This window comes from Pelophylax lessonae (assembly GCF_965119305.1).
Source record: "Pelophylax lessonae genome assembly, chromosome: 2".
Lineage (NCBI taxonomy): Eukaryota > Metazoa > Chordata > Amphibia > Anura > Ranidae > Pelophylax > Pelophylax lessonae.
This window is the reverse complement of record NC_138769.1, coordinates 481,084,640-481,103,698: the sequence shown is the minus strand read 5'-3', so window position 1 is coordinate 481,103,698 and position 19,059 is coordinate 481,084,640.

Below are 19,059 nucleotides of genomic sequence, written 5' to 3'. Positions count from 1 at the left end.
TCCGGCCTAACACTACCCAATCCAGACAGTGCTGCTATCCCAGGGTGGCTCTGTTGTTCCTTCATAGATAGAGGAGTCACCAAGCAAAAATAAAGGGAAAAAACTAAATAAAGAAAACCAATGCATCTACATCTAGGGCAGTGTTTCTCAACTCCGGTCCTCAGAGCACACTAACAGGCCAGATTTTAGGCATTACCTTGGGAAGATGCAGACTAGAGTACTGCAATCACTGAGCAGCAAATGATACCACCTGTGATGTATTTCAGTTTTCTTGCAAACCTGGCCTGTTAGTGTGCCCTAAGGACTGGAGTTGAGAAACACTAATATAGGGAATGGTAAGTTGCAATATGTCAAATTTTTGTTTTTAGGTCTAATACTGCTTTAAGCACAGAAGGAGGCCCGTGGAGTAGTGGTGGAGCAGTAGGTGAGTCAATTCTAAGATTTATTTATTTTTTTAACAATAGTGACATTATTATTGGAAAGACTGAAAAAATGAGGGCATGTTGCTGAGTCATAATTAAAATCTTCAGGGCTCTGGTGCAAGAAACCTTGAAGGGCCTCCATGGCCCCCTATATGGGGGCCCTTCCCGCTGATCCAAGGACTATTTACTCCCCATTTTGGGGTTTCTCCACAGTGACTGAACTCCAGGGCCAATCACAGAAAGCACATAGAGGCCTGGAGACAGCACAGGGGGACCAGAAGAGGGGACAGGGGTGGCATATAGAGGAATTGATCCATCCATTTCTCTCCTGCCACTGCTGAATGCCTGCAGAAGAGAGAGGAGGCAAAGCAGGCGTTCAATGGCTGTATGGAGGGATAAGTTCCTCTGGATGCCACTGCGCCTCCTATCCAGTTGCATAGGGAAGCCATACGGGCCCTCTGGAGCATGGGGGCCGGGTCGCAATCCCCTCTGACCCCTGTACGTACACCCCTGGCATATTGAACAACTGCAGGTCTTAAATGTATGAGGTGGGTAAAGCATTGCAATTCCTGTCCTGGTGATACAACAGAAATGGAAATCTCCACAATGGAGATGTAGCAATAAAAATCCAGCAGAGGCTATAACTATTTTTCAATATACAAGGCTAACATAACTGGATTGGGATAGAGGGGTGTCATTGTTATAATAAACTGCAATATATTAGTCATCATGAGTCTTGGGTTCTTAACCTCTTGCCACCCATGTAATGCATATGTGCAGCAGCAAAGAGGGTAGACTATAATACCCACACACTTCACATATACATCAATGGACATCAGAGAATTTTGAAAGCATGCTCACTGTGCAGCACAGTGACCAAGCTGTCAAAGACGGCTCTCAACCCATATTAATGGTCAGGAGTCATTCGGATTGGCTCCCAATCATGTGACCACTATGACAGTCATTCACAGTGGTCATGTGATCGGATGATCCTTACCATCCTCTAGGCGTTCAGCCCTTCTTCAATAGATGTTGGGGCTGGATGGAAAGGGGTTACGAGCACAGTGATATACTTTGATCCAATAAATATTTTGCTGTTATTTATGAAAAGCCAATATGTATGTGTGACTAGATGATTAGAACTTTATTTTCTTGTGGAAGGGTAAATGGCAAGTAAATAAAAAGCTCTAGCCAGTTATAGAACTATTGAGAGTGTAATGATAGAGGATCAGGTTCCCCTATCGAGTATCTACCTAACTAAACCATATTAAATTTTAGCTAAAATTATCAGCCTTAGACAGTTTCTATTCTGAACAGTTTTTGAGATGCCAGCATCAAGATGTAATGTATTGGCTACCTGGCTTTAATGCCTGTCATAGGCACAGGGTGTTCTGGGTGTATCTGGGCACACCCTAATCACACTGTGCGATGCAGATTCCCCCTCTGAACGCCCCTACCCCTGTGGCAGCTGAGGCTACAGAGAAAGGGGCTGGGGAATCCCTCAGACTCTTTCTCTGCTATTTCACCAAATGGGGCTCCTAACAAATTGTAAAAAATAAAAATAAAATTGTAAAAAGTAATAACAAAATATAATAATAAAAACATAAAACTACTTACAATAATCTCATCCCTACTGACACCATCCACTGCTCTACCAGGCATATGTGTTTGAGCTTTGGGGTGCACACCCTAATGCAAAGGGCTGCACACACCTATGATGACTGCATTGGTAGAGACATTATTTTTTATTTCTTTCCCATATCTACCATAAAATATCAAAAGTACAGCGAGGTTGTCACCCTAGGAAAAGAAGTGTGTTACCGTCAGGATCACCAGGTGAAAATAAAGAAACTAAGCCCTACAAAAGGAAGCATATCCAATCACCACATCTAAGGAGTAGTAAGCTGCAATATACTGAATGTTTGCTCTTGGGTTTAGTGCTAAACAGTGCTTAAAGCGTGATAACGGTAACATTAGTTGAAAGGTCAATATAGCATGCCTTAAACACACTTTGGAAGTGTCTTGATGAACCTGGGCCATGGGATCAGAGCTGTTCTTTTCTCAACTTTGCAGAAATGCATACAGAGTGCATATCATTTTATAGACTATGCTAAAAACGAAACAGATGGAGAGAAGTGTTCCTTGGCGTCTAGCACTATTTTCTAGATCACTGAAGGCTCTCAGAGAATGCGGAAAGTCATCTCCAACCTTGACTTATGAATGGATGTCTTTTTAGCATACAAGATAAAGGCATCTTTTTATGACACACAGAAATAAACGTACAAATGTATAAACAGTTTCCTTTTTGTTTTCCCATCAGTTAGAGATGATCTGCTAATATGTCAGTGACATTTCTTTTAGCTGTCTTCCATATAATCCATCTATTTTGTGTTTTGAAGATTTTCCTAAAGAAGATTTGCTCAGTTATCACCCTTGTTGATAGCCTCCAGTAAATACTTTGCTACATATGCCAGATTATATCATATAGGTAAATGTAGAAGTTCAATTATTTGCAGTAGCTTAAGGCTGATGATTGCTGCCATGTTTAGATATATTTATATAGTGCGCTAAAAGATGAGTTATTGTGCTAATCTTTCATTTCTATTCATATTTTCTTCTAATCATTCTATTTTACAATTCTAGGCAATATAAAAGAATAAATATATATGTTTCTCACAAGCCACTAGATGGCACCTTCTTTACACGCAAGACAGTTTGGCTTGTCTCTATTACTTGGAATGGGATAAATCTGTTGACATACAGAGTACAGGAAATCTGTTATCAATGGTAGAAGAAGGAGCCTATGGGTTAGGATCCCAAATTGAATATCACAATACAGATACTTCTTTGACAGGGTTCTGTTAGGATTTCTTATTTTGGTAGGGGGTACAAACCAGAAAAGGATTGAGCAGCTCTGTTGTAAAAGTGCAAGCATACAAACACATTACGTTTTTTAGTGCAGAACTGCTTTTTCCCTGCGTGAGACAATGTAAATGCAGAACAAGATTGAAGTAGCTAAGAAACAGGAGAGAGACAGGGAGATCAAAGAGAGAAAAAGAGAACTTGCTCGTCTGTATGATATAGTTAGTGTACCTCACAGTGGTCACCGCTAACCCTTGAAATCCCTTTGCAAGCCCATCAAAGTACCTCTGATGCTTCCTATCAGCTTAAATGCACTCAAATTGTAGATCTTATCTACTTTTAGCTGGACTTCAGGAAAGCAAAGCTAAAACTAAAGCTAAACTGAAATTAATACAGAAACAAAGAAAAGAGACAGCAGCAAAAAGACCAAGTGGTCCATCGAGTCTGCCCCATTTTTTTCATTTATATATATATATATATATATATAGATAGATATATATACAGTATCTAGCAAAAGTGAGTACACCCCTCACTATTTTGTAAATATTTTATTATATCTTTTCATGTGACAACTCTGAGGCCCCGTTCACATAGGGGCGATCCGACTTCCCCAGGCGACCTCCGAGGTCGCGGTGCAAGCAGCGCGCCGCGACCTCGGAGCGGCCACCACGGACTTCATAACATTGAAGTCTATGGCGGTCGCCTCCGGGTCGCCCCAAAGAAGCTCCGGACCCTTTTTCTAAGTCGGAGCGACTTGTGTCGCTCCTATTAGAACGGGTCCGCAGCTTCCCTATGGAAGGCGACCTACGGCAACCTGTGAGGTGACCAGGGACTTAAGAAATTACACTTTGCTACAATGTAAAGTAATGAGTGTACAGTTTGTATAACAGTGTCAATTTGCTTTCCCCCCAAAATAACAACACACAGCCATTAATGTCTAAACTGCTGGCAACAAAAGTGAGTACACCCCTAAATGAAATTGTCCAAATTGGGCCAAATTAGCCATTTTCCCTCCCCGGTGTCATGTGACTCCTTAGTGTTACAAGATCTCATGTGTGAATGGGGAGCAGGTGTGTTAAATTTGGTGTTATCACTCTCACGCTCTCATACTTGTCACTGGAAGTTCAACATGGCACCTCATGGCAAAGAACTCTCTGGGGTTCTGAAAAATAGAATTGTTGCTTTACATAAAGATGGCCTAGGCTATAATAAGATTGCCAAGACTCTGAAACTGGGCTGCAGCTCGGTGGCCAAGATCATACAGCAGTTTAACAGGACAGATTCCACTCAGAACAGACCTCGCCATGGTCGATCAAAGAAGTTGAGTGCACGTGCTCAGCATCATATCCAGAGGTTATCTTTGGGAAATTGATGTATGAGTGCTGCCAGAATTGCTGCAGAGGTTGAAGGGGTGGGGGGGGGGGGGGGGGTCAGCCTGTCAGTGCTCAGACCATACACCGCACACTGCAATGGCTGTCATCCCAGAAGGAAACCTCTTCTAAAGATGATGCACAAGAAAGCCTGCAAACTGTTTGCTGAAGACAAGCAGACTAAGGATATGGATTACTGGAACCATATCCTGTGGTCTGAAGAGACCAACATACACTTATTTGGTTCAGGTGGTGTCAAGCGTGTCAGGTAAGGAGTACAAAGACAAGTGTGTCTTGCCTACAGTCAAGCATTGTGGTGGGAGTGTCATGGTCTGGGGCTGCATGAGTGCTGCCGACACTGGGAAGCTACAGTTCATTGAGGGAACCTTGAATGCAAACATGTACTGTGACATACTGAAGCAGAGCATAATTCCCTCCCCTCAGAGACTGGGCCCCAGGGCAGTATTCCAACATGATAACGACCCCAAACACATCTCCAAGACGACCACTGCCTTGCTAAAGAAGCTGAGGGTAAAGGTGATGGACTGGCCAAGCATGTCTCCAGAACTAAACCCTATTGAGCATCTGTGGGGCATCCTCAAATGGAAGGTGGAGGAGCGCAAGGTCCTTAACATCCACCAGCTCCATGATGTCATAATGGAGGAGTGAAAGAGGACTCCAGTGGCAACTTGTGAAGCTCTGGTAAATTCCAAGCCCAAGAAGGTTAAGGCAGTGCTGGAAAATAATGGTGGCCACACAAAACATTCACACTTTGGGCCCAATTTTGACACTTTAACTTAGGGGTGTATTCACTTTTGTTGCCAGTGGTTTAACCATTAATGGCTGTGTGTTGAGGTATTTTGAGGGGACAGCAAATTTACACTGTTATACAAGCTGTAAACTCACTACTTTACATTGTAGCAAAGTGTCATTTCATCCGTGTTTTCACATGAAAAGATATAATAAAATATTTACAAAAATGTGAGGGTTGTACTCACTTTTGGGAGATACTGTATATATATATATATATATATATATATATATATATATATATATATATATATATATATATATATATATATAACAAAGGGTTGGGGGGGGGGGCTCACCCTAAACATGCATTTCAAGACATGGTGCTGCTATAAAGACCAATATGCATATATTAATGCAGAGGATAGCGCACACATACAAAAGGAAAATTTAAAATGATACAAGGCCACTAAGACCTGATTTTAATGAGAAAATATGGGGATTTGGTCACACTATATGGCCATATGGTGCTTAAGCCCACCACTGCCTCAAAGTACCCCATTATCAGTGGGTCCTACACTATCCAAAAATGAAGGATAAATCCCACTTCTCTAAACCATGGGAGATACTCCTTACATGGGAGAAATGTGCATAATGGGACTCCTCCTATTTCTGTGCCAGCTTTTGAAATGTATGTTTAGGGTGTGCCCCCCCAACCCTTTGTTTGTTTGTTACACTTTGAGTCCACCAGTAAGCAGATATAGGAGGAGCCCCCTTATGCACATTTCTCCCATGGTTCAGAGAAGTGGGAATTATCCTTCATTTTATCGATAGTGTGGGACCCACTGATAATGGGGTATTTTGACGCAGTGGTGGGCTTAAGCACCATATGGCCAAATGGTGTGACCAATTCCCCATATTTTCTCATTTAAATCAGGTCTTAGTAGCCTTGTAAGATTTTAAATTTACTCCTTTTGTATGTGTGCGCTATCCTCTGCATATATATATATATATATATATATATATATATATATATATTTATACACACTAAACAAAATTATAAACACAACACTTTTGTTTTTGCCCCCATTTTTCATGAGCTGAACTCAAAGATCTAAGACTTTTTCTATGTACACAAAAGGCCTATTTCTCTCAAATATTGTTCACTTGTTGCACTTCTCCTTTGCCGAGATAATCCATCCACCTCACAGGTGTGGCATATCAAGATGCTGATTAGACAGCATGAATATAGCACAGGTGTGCCTTAGGCACTCTAAAATGTGCAAATTTACTGCATTGGGGGGGGGGGGGGGTGCGAAAACCAGTCAGTATCTGGTGTGACCACCATTTGCCTCACGCAGTGCAACACATCTCCTTCGCATAGAGTCGATCAGGTTGTTGATTGTGGCCTGTGGAATGTTGGTCCACTCCTCTTCAATGGCTGTGCGAAGTTCCTGGATATTGGCAGGATCTGGAACACACTGTCGTATACATGACATGTCTGGTTAGTATGCTGGCCATGCAAGAACTGGGATATTTTCAGCTTCCAGGAATTATGTACAGATCCTTGCAACATGGGGCCGTGCATTATCAAGCTGCAACATGAGGTTATGGTCGTGGATGAATGGCACAGCAATGGGCCTCAGGATCTCGTTAAGGTATTTCTGTACATTCAAAATGCTATCAATAAAATGCACCTGTGTTCGTTGTCCATAACATACGCCTGCCCATACCATAACCCCATCGTCACCATGAGCCACTCGATCCACAACGTTCACATCAGCAAACCGTTCACCCACACGACACCATACACTCTGTCTGCCATCTGCTCTGTACAGTGAAAACCGGGATACATCCGTGAAGAGAACACCTCCCCAAAGTTCCAGACACCATCGAATGTGAGCATTTACCCACTCAATTTACAGCGATGAACTGCAGTCAGGTCGAGACCCCGATGAGGACGATGAGCATGTACATGAGCTTCACTGAGATGGTTTCTGACAGTTTGTGCAGAAATTCTTTGGCTATGCAAACTGATTTTTGCAGCAGCTGTCCGGGTGGCTGGTCTCAGATGATCTTGGATTATCTCGGCAAAGGAGAAGTACTCACTAACACAGATTTAGACAGATTTGGGAACAATATTTGAGAGAAATAGGCCTTTTGTGTATATAGAAAAAGTCTTAGATCTTTGAGTTCAGCCCGTGAACAATGGGGGCAAAAACAAAAGTGTTGCATTTATAATTTTGTTTAGTGTATATATATGTATATATATATATACAGTGGGGATCAAAAGTTTGGGCACCCCAGGTAAAAATTTGTATTAATGTGCATAAAGAAACCAAGGAAAGATGGAAAAATCTACAAAAGGCATCCAATTACAGATTAGACATTCTTATAATATGTCAACAAAAGTCAGATTTTATTTCTATCATTGACACTTTCAAAATTACAGAAAGCAAAAAAATGGCATCTGCAAAAGTTTGGGCACCCTGCAGAATTTATAGCATGCACTGCCCCCTTTGCAAGGCTGAGACCTGCCGGTGTCATGGATTGTTCTCAATCATCGTCTGGGAAGACCAGGTGATGTCAATCTCAAAGGTTTTCAATGCCCAGACTCATCTGACCTTGCCCCAACTATCAGCACCATGGGATCTTCTAAGCAGTTGTCTAGAAAACTGAAACTGAAAATAGTTGACGCTCACAAAGCTGGAGAAGGCTATAAGAAGATAGCAAAGCGTTTTCAGATGTCATTATCCTCTGTTCGGAATGTAATTAAGAAATGGCAGTCATCAGGAACAGTGGAAGTTAAAGCAAGATCTGTAAGACCAAGAAAAATATCAGACAGAACAGCTCGCAGAGCTGTAAGAAAAACAATTCAAAACCCACGTTTGACTGCACGATCCCTCCAGAAAGATCTGGCAGACACTGGAGTTGTGGTACACTATTCCACTATAAAGAGATGGAATAGTCATCAGAAGAAAACCTCTTCTACGTCCTCACCACAAAAATCAGCATTTGAACTTTGCAAATGAACATATAGACAAGGGGATGGATCTCTATGCTGGCTGTATCTCCTTCACAGTAATACCCAACATTTGGGTTTCAAAAGTTGACAGCCAGCATTTAGAAGTGTAAAAAGAAAAAAAAAACACCACGCTGGTGTTAATCCAAAATTAATTAAAACCAAGCAGCAACTTATTTGTGAGATATGCACAATAAACAAATATAGAAAAGATAAAAGTTGGGATAAAAATGATAAGTGTCCTTAAAGATCAAACAGTCTATAAGTGAAATAATTAGAAATCCTTAATGTGGTGAAAATCACTTTTAGTCACCACAGGAGTGCTGTATTAATACCGCCACCCACCACCAAAGGCTAAATTGGTCTCTTACCGATTCCCATTGACCCCTATGAGAAAGTCAATGACATCTGTGGCTTACTACGCAGCCCGGGCCTTTGTAGGATCCAGGGTCCTCCTAAAACTCCACACACCGATGACCCAGCGATGACATCACAGGACCCAGAATGTAAAAAGGCTCCACATAGTGTAAGATCGTACAAATAGCTTTATTTAATACAAAGTAATGCACTTACATAATGAAGATTAGTATCTGCTGTAAAATCAAGCCAGCCAGCATCAAATACACCCGTCCTTCGGGGATTGCGCACATGGTGATGTCAGCACGTCGTTAACCCTACGCGTTTCATCATATGTTGATGTCTTCCGGGGTATGGACAACATGATGAGTCACTGCGATAAATACAATAAAAACCAAGCCTTGATCTGAGTCTCAAGCAGCCATTCACAATGCACTAAAACTGGAAGAAGGCCAAACCAACCATCCTAAAACACAAACTGTCTCGTGTAATAATGACAAAAAATAAAAATAAAAAAATAAAAAGTGTATACCGAGGGATTGAAAATTAGGCAATATTAATGATAAGAATTCATCCCTCAAATATATTAATTTTGATTGATAAGAAGCCTATAATACCTGGAGAGCTCTAGAGGAAACTCCATAATAGGCACATCGGAGTCACCCGATATTAGCTGCAATAGGATGACATATAGTAGTCAAAAATTAGAGTGACCTCCCTCCCATCACAGGAACGCCAATTACAATAAAAAATAATTTCAGGCCTTAAAATTATCAAAATAAAAATAACACATAAATATAAACCTAGAAAACTGCAATCCTCCAAAATACAGTACCGGTATATAAAAATATATATTTCAAGTCATCACATTATTTCCAAAGGGAAAAAAATAATTAATTTAATAAAAATATTTTTTCTATTGGAAAAGATTTATACCAGGTCCTCTCTCCCAAACGGTAGACCGAGACTCAAATGAAGGTTCACAGTAGTCAAATTAGATGCTTCACAGGGCCCAATATTCAAATCAGTAATACACATCAAGAGTTATTGATAAATAAATTCACGTCTACATCTACAGTTAAACCGTGTGGAACATACAATTTAATCGTATATATCCAGGCCATTTCTAATTTAGAAAGCATTTAGAAGTGTGTTTAGGAGACAATGGGGCTACCAGTCCGGAGAGGACCAAACGCTATATGCACTCGGGCCCCTGGTAAGTTAAATAATAAAAAAAAAGATAGGTCTCTTTAATATTACAAATATAAGTTAATAACTCCAAATAATTCCTTTATTGATTATCAAAAACAGAAAAGCAATGCCTTTGATAACAAAATATTGCTTAAAAATATATATTGTGGCTGTAAAGTCAGAAGGTTTTTTTACTCTAATGTATTCTATCCATTAGGGTAAAAAACCTTCTGCATGCAGCTGCCCCCCCTCCTATACATACCTGAACCTGGTCTCAATCCAGCGATGCGCACGAGAGCAGAGGCTTTATTGGCTCTCTCCCTCTGCATTGGCTTAGACACAGCTCAATCACAGCCAGTTAGGAGGGAACAGCGGGGGACCTGAGAAGTGGAGTATAGGGGCTGCCCTGTGAAAGACCATTGTACATTTTGTTAGGAAACATTATGATAACAGCATAGAAGAAATCCTTAGGTAATGTATAGAGAGCTGCACGCTTCCTATCCGGGGTGATCAGACCTGCACAAGTGGTGTTAGGCCACCATTAACGTGTTACATTGTCAAGGCGACTTCTTCAAGAGTATGCTTGTTATAATACACACTTTTAGCGCCACTAAATGCAGTAATTAAGAAGGTGTTCATTACATGCTTGTTACCATAGCTATGTGGAAAAAACCCACAAGGATAAAACTCTGCAGTTGATAAAATGATGTTCAGTTCATATGTAATGATAGAGTTCTAGATGTGCATCCAACATACTGGCAACCACATAGGCACTAAGTACATAAGTAACCTGTGTAGTATGACATGACAAGGTGTTCTATTTTAAAAATGCGTCTGTTACTCTTTTAACTAAAAATTATTTGTTTATTTCCTCGGTGCTGTGTTATTCCTGAATTTTTGACACTTTTGCCTGAAAAGAAGATGTTAGAATTGAAGTGTCAGTAATACTAAGTGTTATTTCATCTTTCAATCTTTTTTTTATTAATATAATATTTGGCTCCTCTGGAAGGACATGTCCTAAAATTGTCTCTATATATAGTATGCCTTTGTCTTATAAAAATATCTTTCATATCTTTGAATTGGGTATTAAAGTTAATAAAATGCATGTAGAATATATGATTTTCTTCTCTTTCTTTATACTCTTTTAATTAATTTCTTTCCATTTCACCTATCTTTGAAATTTCACAGTCAAGCTGTTTATCACTATAACCTTTCTCAATAAAGCAGTCCTCTAGTAACTTTGATTGCTCATAAAAATCTGATAAATCTGCACGATTGCTACAGATTCTTAAAAGTTGTCCTTTCAGAAAATTATTAATCCACAATAAGTGATCACAACTATTAATTGGAATATAACTATTTCTATCAGTAGATGTAAAAAATGTTTTTGCCAATATTTGTAAATTTTATACAAAAACATGAAGACAAACTATCATATTAGTCCTATTAGTGTTGAAGTGAAGCTTAAAGCTTATGTAAACCCTCACCTTATACACTGCCTGGCCAAAAAAAAAAAAAGTCGCCACCTGGAGTTAACTAAGCAACTAACTAAACTAAGCATACCATAATTATCATATAGGATAGTTACTGTATGTGCCCAAAGAATGAGGTCAGCTGACTACCTGAATATACCGAATGACCAGGGTATTGGTATCCCAGTCACTCAATGGAAATCCTATTTTTTAATTTCTGAAATCTCAGAGGGTTCCACCATTCCTGCTCTTGTATTATTTACACGTGTGTTTTTGGTGAAGTAGTAAAGGAGGGTTCTGTGCTCTGAGGGCTCCTGGTGTTTACAAATGGGAATTGTAGGAACGGCCTCTTCTGTTCCTCAATTAACTTGCCGGTGACCAATTAGGAAGCCTATTTAGAGCAAACTACTGAGAGTCCCTTCCCAGCGCTGAAGAAACTGGTGTGATTGGCCAGTGAAACGCGTCAGCGATTACGTCACGCACACGTGACAAAAGGGGAAAGACAGCGGCGAGTACATCATCGAGGTGGGACGGCTTGCTGCATGCCCTACACAGCCTACCATGGCATGTAGGAGAGGCGAAAAAGACTTCTCGGTCTGGATAGACGCATTACAGGTACCCTGCAGGCATATCCATTGGCCCTATTAAACCAGGAACTTTCCATTTGCCGGTGGAGCAGGTACAGTGCATATATAATATACCCACAAAGGAGACTTTGAATTTGCATTTGTGATTGATCACAGTACCTTAAAACTATATTATTGGACTGCCCTGGTTTTTATCCCGGATGTTCTGAATTAATGCTACAGTTTTCATCCTATGCTGAATAACCAACAAGGAATACTTAGGAACTTAGCCTCTGATCATTTATGTTCTTTACATCTGGATACCTGCTACATGACTGTCCATAATTAACCCTAGCCCAAGCCTTCACATTCCTGGGGTAAACCCAAGTTCACTCCTGAATACTGGAATCCTTATTTGAATCAGGATGAATGTGTTGAACGATTGAATTGTGAAAGGGTAACGAATGCACAGCTGTTTCCACCCCCCTTGTCTTTGTTTTTACTAGACAACGTTGTCTTTTTATAATTGGTGATGGCCAGTCTGTCAATGGAGTTGGTGGTTATTTCTATTTAAAAAAATGTACCTTGATTAATACCTGGGTGTCCCGTCTTGACTTCTTGGAGGCTCCCCCCCTTTTTTTTGATTACAGTTAAAGTCAAGGGACTGCCCCTTAGTCCATTCAGTCTTGGTGAATGGGTTTATAGGTTTTGGGACCTGTCTGTAACTGACACTCCCCTTTTATTGGGAGCCTTTAAGGCGTGATACCTTTTGTATTTGCCCAAAGAATGAGGTCAGCCGACTACCTGAATATACAGAATGACCAGGTTATTCCATCAATGGATTTTTTCATTCCTGGTGGCACAGGCATCTTCCAAGATGACAATGCCAAGATTCATCTGGCTCAAATTGTGAAAGAGTAGTTCAGGGAGCATGAGACATCATTTTCACACATGGATTGGCCACCACAGAGTCCAGAACTTAACCCCATTGAGAATCTTTGGGATGTGCTGTAGAAGGCTTCCATTATCAATACAAGACCTTGGTGAAAAATGAATGCAACACTGGATGAAAATAAATCTTGTGACATTGCAGAAGCTTATCGAAACAATGCCACAGCGAATGCGTGCTGTAATCAAAGCCAACAAAATATTACAGTGTGTGACCTTTTTTTTTTGGTGGTGACTTTATTTTTGGCCAGGCAGTGTAAAACAACAAATTCTGCAAACCATTTGTGTATAGATATATAAAAAGTTATACACTCCTTTTCCCCCTGTTTCATAAGTGATCATATTCCCTCTGTTGTCAGCTGCATAAGAGCTGGGGAAGGAGAAGCAACATTACATGGATCTTCTCAGTGAATGGCTGTGCAGGGGGGTCATGTCAGGACAAGTCTAATTATTGGAGGAGAGCAGGCTAGCATTCCCAGCATAACTAAAGAACGGACCATGGTGTGCTCTCCTGCTTAGTGTGGTCAGTTGTAGATAGAAAAGCAGAGGGACTGGCAGAAACACCAGGGATTTCACACAAAGGAAGCAATACAAAGAGAACAGGATATTTTTTCATGCAAGTACATGATACAGCAGGTGCATGTCAGGAAAATGCTATGTTGGGTTTAAATACACTTTAATACATCTATCTTTCATGTTAAGAGCTTCGAAAAATGTATTTAACTATTCTCGACAAGCATATGTACATATGCGGCCTTGGGGAAGTGGGATTTATCTGTGGGATTTAATATATGCATTAGTGTGCTTGTGGTGAGTACCTGATGCACAGTGTGCTTCCTGCACAGAGATTGAGCTCTCACCTAGAGCCTTGGGTCTCCTACCAATGTTGGGGAACTGGGAGGACCGGTACAGCTGTGGGAGCTGACTGCTGAGCTCCGTCTCTCTGGAAGTCTCCGGAGATGATTGCATTGACATGCGATGAAAGCCCGTACAGCTGATGTGCCTATATCGTGAGTGTACCTATGTTGTCGTTTTATTAATAAATCGTTTTAAAGCAGAGAACACTAGATTTTCCCCTCCTTTCTTTAAGCATATATGAATATGACGATAGCCAGAGTTTAAAGGAGAGTAGCCCGGCAGTCTATGAGACTTAAAGGAACGGCTCCAGATACGGCGGTGTGGCCTTTATCATTACCCCCTCAGGGGAATAGCTTATGAGACCTTGTGGTGAAACACAGGTCTAACCTTGAGGTGAGAAGCCATCTTTTTGTGGTGGAGGGATCACGAGCACCATAGCACCTTATTGCTAAGTGTTTGCTGTGAAGAAAGTAATTATGAACTGCTGATTATTTTATGGACATTTTTTATGAGTGCGCCTTTATTAGTGATTTGTACTTAAAGTGGAGTTCCACCCTAAAATACAACTTTTTGCCATCTTCTTCCTCTCTGTCACCTGTAAAACAATTGGATAATCGAACATTTTTTTTTCTTTACTTACCTTGTTTTAGAAGAAAATATACTCACCTTACTTCCTGTTGCTCTCTCTTCGGCGCTGTCACTTCCTGCTTGCATTGATTCCTGGGAGCCGAGCGTCATCTCTCCCAGGAATCAATGTGCCTGCACCGGCCCTGCTTGCCAATTCTGGTGCAGGCAAGTCATTCACTGCTAAACAGCTTCTGGGCATGCCCAGAAGCTGTGCAGGAATGACGTGCCTGCACCGGACATGACGAGCAGGGCCGGTGCAGGGCATTCTGAGATGAAGAGGACACAGAAGAGGACGCGCTGGCTTCAGCTGCCCACACCTGAGATGGCAGCGCTGGACAAGACATTTTCAAGGTAAGTATTTCTTCTTACATGTAAGTGCGACCTGGGACAGTTCAGAGGCTATCCATTGTGGAATGTACTAGCCCTGACTGTCCCGGGGGTATTTTTATTAAAAAAACTTTCCGAGGGTGGAACTCCGCTTTAATATACAATAGATTGCAGGTATTTAGCACTTTCACACTGTATGCACTTTTATATGGTGTTTGCTACTAGTGCACTTTATGAGAATTTTGTTTATATTGTATAATCTATATTTATGGGCATATTGAACTTTCTAAGCACTTTATATATTGTATGCAATTTATTTTGCTTATTTGCACAAGAGTAATATTAGTTTGGCATAAGTAGTGCTGTATTTTTTATAATGGCCAGTCATTGTCCCACCCAGTTTTTTTTTTTCCTCTTGAATAGAGAGAAGATACATTGTATCTTTTTCTCCTTGCTAGACGAGAAAGTTGTACACAGAGCGTGGGTAAGAAAAAATGAATAAAAAGATAAAAATAATTAATATGGTTTTAGCAAAAAATATCCAGCTAAATTGAAAAAAGTGATATTTTTTACATTATTTTGTTTTCCTGACAAAAAAAATAATAAAATGAAAGCCCAATTTGTCCTGAAACAAAACAAAGGTATAATCCACCTGGAAAAGTACAAACAGTTTTACCAACACAGTAGTGGCAAAACTGTGTCCAGGCGTTGGGATCTACTTTACCCTTCCTAAATTTTATACTACTGTTCTTAGTGATAGAGAAGAATCGGGGAGGGACGTTCGCTTTACATTTATGTCCCCATTAGAAAAGAACAATCTTTACTCTGCTTCCCCTTTGTTTTTTTAACCCTACTCCAGAACTGGCTTGTGCTTTGGGCCTTGTACTTTATGTCTGCCTTGGGCTCCTCATTCTGTGGAGATGTTTCTAATTTACAAAGTGCTTGGCAGGTCTGGTCTTCCTGAAGCAGGCCAGTCATCCGAAACCTTATTGAGGTAAATCCTGCCAATAAAAGCTAAAACAGCCAATTTATTAATGAATACCATAGAATTATGGAAAGCTACTAATTCAAAATATATCTGTGCCATATTTCTGTGGATGACTTGCTATCCAGTTCTAGACCCTAGTTATAAATTCATAATGCATCATTGTTACGGCTTTTATTTTATGTGTTGTAAACTACGTGATATCGTTTTTTTTTTTTTTTCTTTTTATTCCCCACTCTCTCCAAAAAATGAATAAAACTATAACAAATGTATTTATTTTGTTTAGTATTAGAATTTTGGCTAAGGATATGCTTTAAATAAATAAAAAAAATATATATTATTAGCCATAAACAAATACATTTTTCTCAGAGCTTTGTTCTTTGTCTATATATTAAAGTGGCATTAAACCCAAAATCAAACATTCATTACATTTCAGGTTATCATTTCTTTGGTGCGATAGTTGCATTCATTTTCTTTTTAGTCTTTATTTCTTCTATTTTCATCTGGTGATCCAGCCAGTAACATTGCTGTTTTTCAAAATGAAAAAGCTCTTTAGTAGAATGCATTCGTTACAGAGATGAGACAAACCATTTACCACTAGCAGATTTTATTTATTTATTTAAAAACATTATCTTAAGTGCCGGTTCACACTACCGCGGCACGACTTCGGGGGCGACCTGTGAAGTTGCGAGCACCGCGACTTCGGCATGACTTTCACGGACTTCATATAATGAATGTCAATGCAAGTCGCTCCGATGTCGCCCCGAAGTAGTAAAGGAACTATTTTCTAAGTTGGAGTGACTTGAGTCGCTCCTATTAGAACGGTTCCCGTAGCACTGCATGACCAGTCGCCTGACAAGTCACGGTAGTGTGAATGGGCACAAAAAAAAATGTTTGCTTTAACTACTTAAAAAGCATTAGCTGGAGTTTTGCTTCAATTTGTTAGTGTATTTAAATCTGCTAATCCATCGAACACTCCCCTCCCCCAGGCTGACAATGTACTGCCCAAAGTAGCTCCTTGTGCTCCTTTATCCAGAGTATAAGGGCACTCTAATACAGGGGGTGTGTTACTGGCCAGATCACCAGGTGAGAACAGAGGGAAAAAGCCCCAGAAAGGAAAACTAATGCAGTACCATGTCTAATTACTGATAAGTTGCATATACAGTATTACATTTTTGGCTTGGGGTTTAAGATCACTTTAAAAATAAAAGTTCAAAGTGAAATTCCAGCTTAAAACAAACTCGCCTTAAAAAGGTCCCCCCCCTCCCCCCAACACCTATACTGACTAACCTGTGTAAGAAAGGTCATGCAATCTGCCCCATGTCATTTAGAGGCAGTTGCATGGGAGAGAATGCTCAGCAAGCTTGGAGCAGTGAAGTCACCCATAAGCTCCTATGCCCTATCCATTGTTGACACTCCCTCTTCTCCCCTGCAGCCACCACTGGCTGTTGCAAGGGAGCTAGATCACGTGACTAGACTGGAGTGAGCTGCAAATAGGTATAAGTATATGCATCTTTTTTACACAGGTTAGTCAGTATAAGAAGTTAGATGGGGGGAGGAGGCATTTTAAAGCTACTTAAGTTTAAGCTGGAATTCCACTTTAAGTTTCTTGTGATGCCTGTGTTTCGAAACACTAAGTGCTATCACCTCTAAGGGTCCATTCACACTAGCGCGACTTGTCAGGCGACTTGGTCGCCTGACAAGTCGCGGTCGGTCGCTCGCCATTGAATAGTACAGGACCCGTTCTAATAGGAGCGACACAAGTCGCTCCGACTTAGAAAATGGGTCCTGTACTACTTTGGGGCGACCTGGAGGCGACTTGCATTGACTTCAATTATATGAAGTCCGTGCAAGTCGCGCCGAGGTCGCGGTGCGCGCTGTGCACCACGACTTCACAGGTCGCCCTGCAAAATCCTGTCGCGCCAGTCTGAATGGGCTGTAACAGCTACCTTGTAAGTGTTATGAGTAGCTTAGACCCACCTTGATTACTCTTTACATTTTGATTATTTAGGTAAAATGGCCCTCATAGACCATGAGGTTTTTTTTTTTTTTTATGTGTAGCACTGCCACATTACAAAGATATTACTAATATATTACTAAATGTACACAAAATCATTTCCATCAGTATCATTTCAGAGGAACTTCTACTCTTTTCTGATGTCCCTAGCATCAAAAACAGCAAGGTCTAGATGTAAGGTCCACTATTAATGTTTGCTTCCCCTCGCGTTTTGCTAAAACCACGGGAAAAAAAGTCCTCCAAATGCTGAGGAAATGCTGAGTATTCCAAATCTTGCTAAAAAGATGCTGGAGCACAGAGCTGGGATCATCTTCTCAGCAAAATGTGGGTTACTTTACAATCCCCAGGATCTTGCCAGAAGGAAGATGCCATCACCTACACTATGTTACCAAAAGTATTGGGACGCCTGAACTTTTATGGCATCCCGGTCTTAGCCCGTAGGGTTCAATATTGAGTTGGTTCAATGTTTGCAGCTATAGCAGCTTCAACTCTTCTGGGAAGGCTGTCCACAAGGTTTAAAAGTGTGCCTATTGGAATGTTTGACCATTCTTCCAGCAGCACATTTGTGAGGTCAGGCCCTGATGTTGGAGGAGAAGGCCTGGCTCACAGGCTCTGCTCTAATTCAACCCAAATGTGTTCTATCGGGTTGAGGTCAGGACTCTGTACAGGCCAGCCAAGTTCCTCCACCCCAAACTCGCTCATCCATGTCTTTTTGGACCTTGTTTGTGCACTGGTGCACAGTCAAATTGGAACAGAAAGGGGGCACCCCCAAACTGTTCCTTCAAAGTTGGGAGCATGAAGTTGTCCAAAATGTCTTGGTATGCTGACGCCTTAATAATTCCCTTCACTAGAACTCAGGGGCCAAGCCCAACCCCTGAAAATCAACCCCACACCATTATCCCCCCTCCACCAAATGATTGGGACCAGTGCACAAAGCAAGGTCCATAAAAACACGGATGAGTGAGTTTGGACAATTGTTGGACAATTCCATGCTCCCAACTTTGTGGGAACAGTTTGGGGATGGTCCCTTACTGTTTCTACATGACTGCACACCAGTGCACAAAGCAAGGTCCATAAAGACATAGATGAGCGAGTTTGGGGTGGAGGAACTTGACTGGCCTGAATGGGGCCCTGACCTCAATCTGATAGAATACCTTTGGGATGTATTAGTGCGGAGACTGCTAGCCAGGCCTTCTCGTCAAACATCAGTGCCTGAGCTCACAAATGTGTTTCTGGAAGAATGGTCAAACATTCCCATAGACACACTCCTAAACCTTGTGGACAG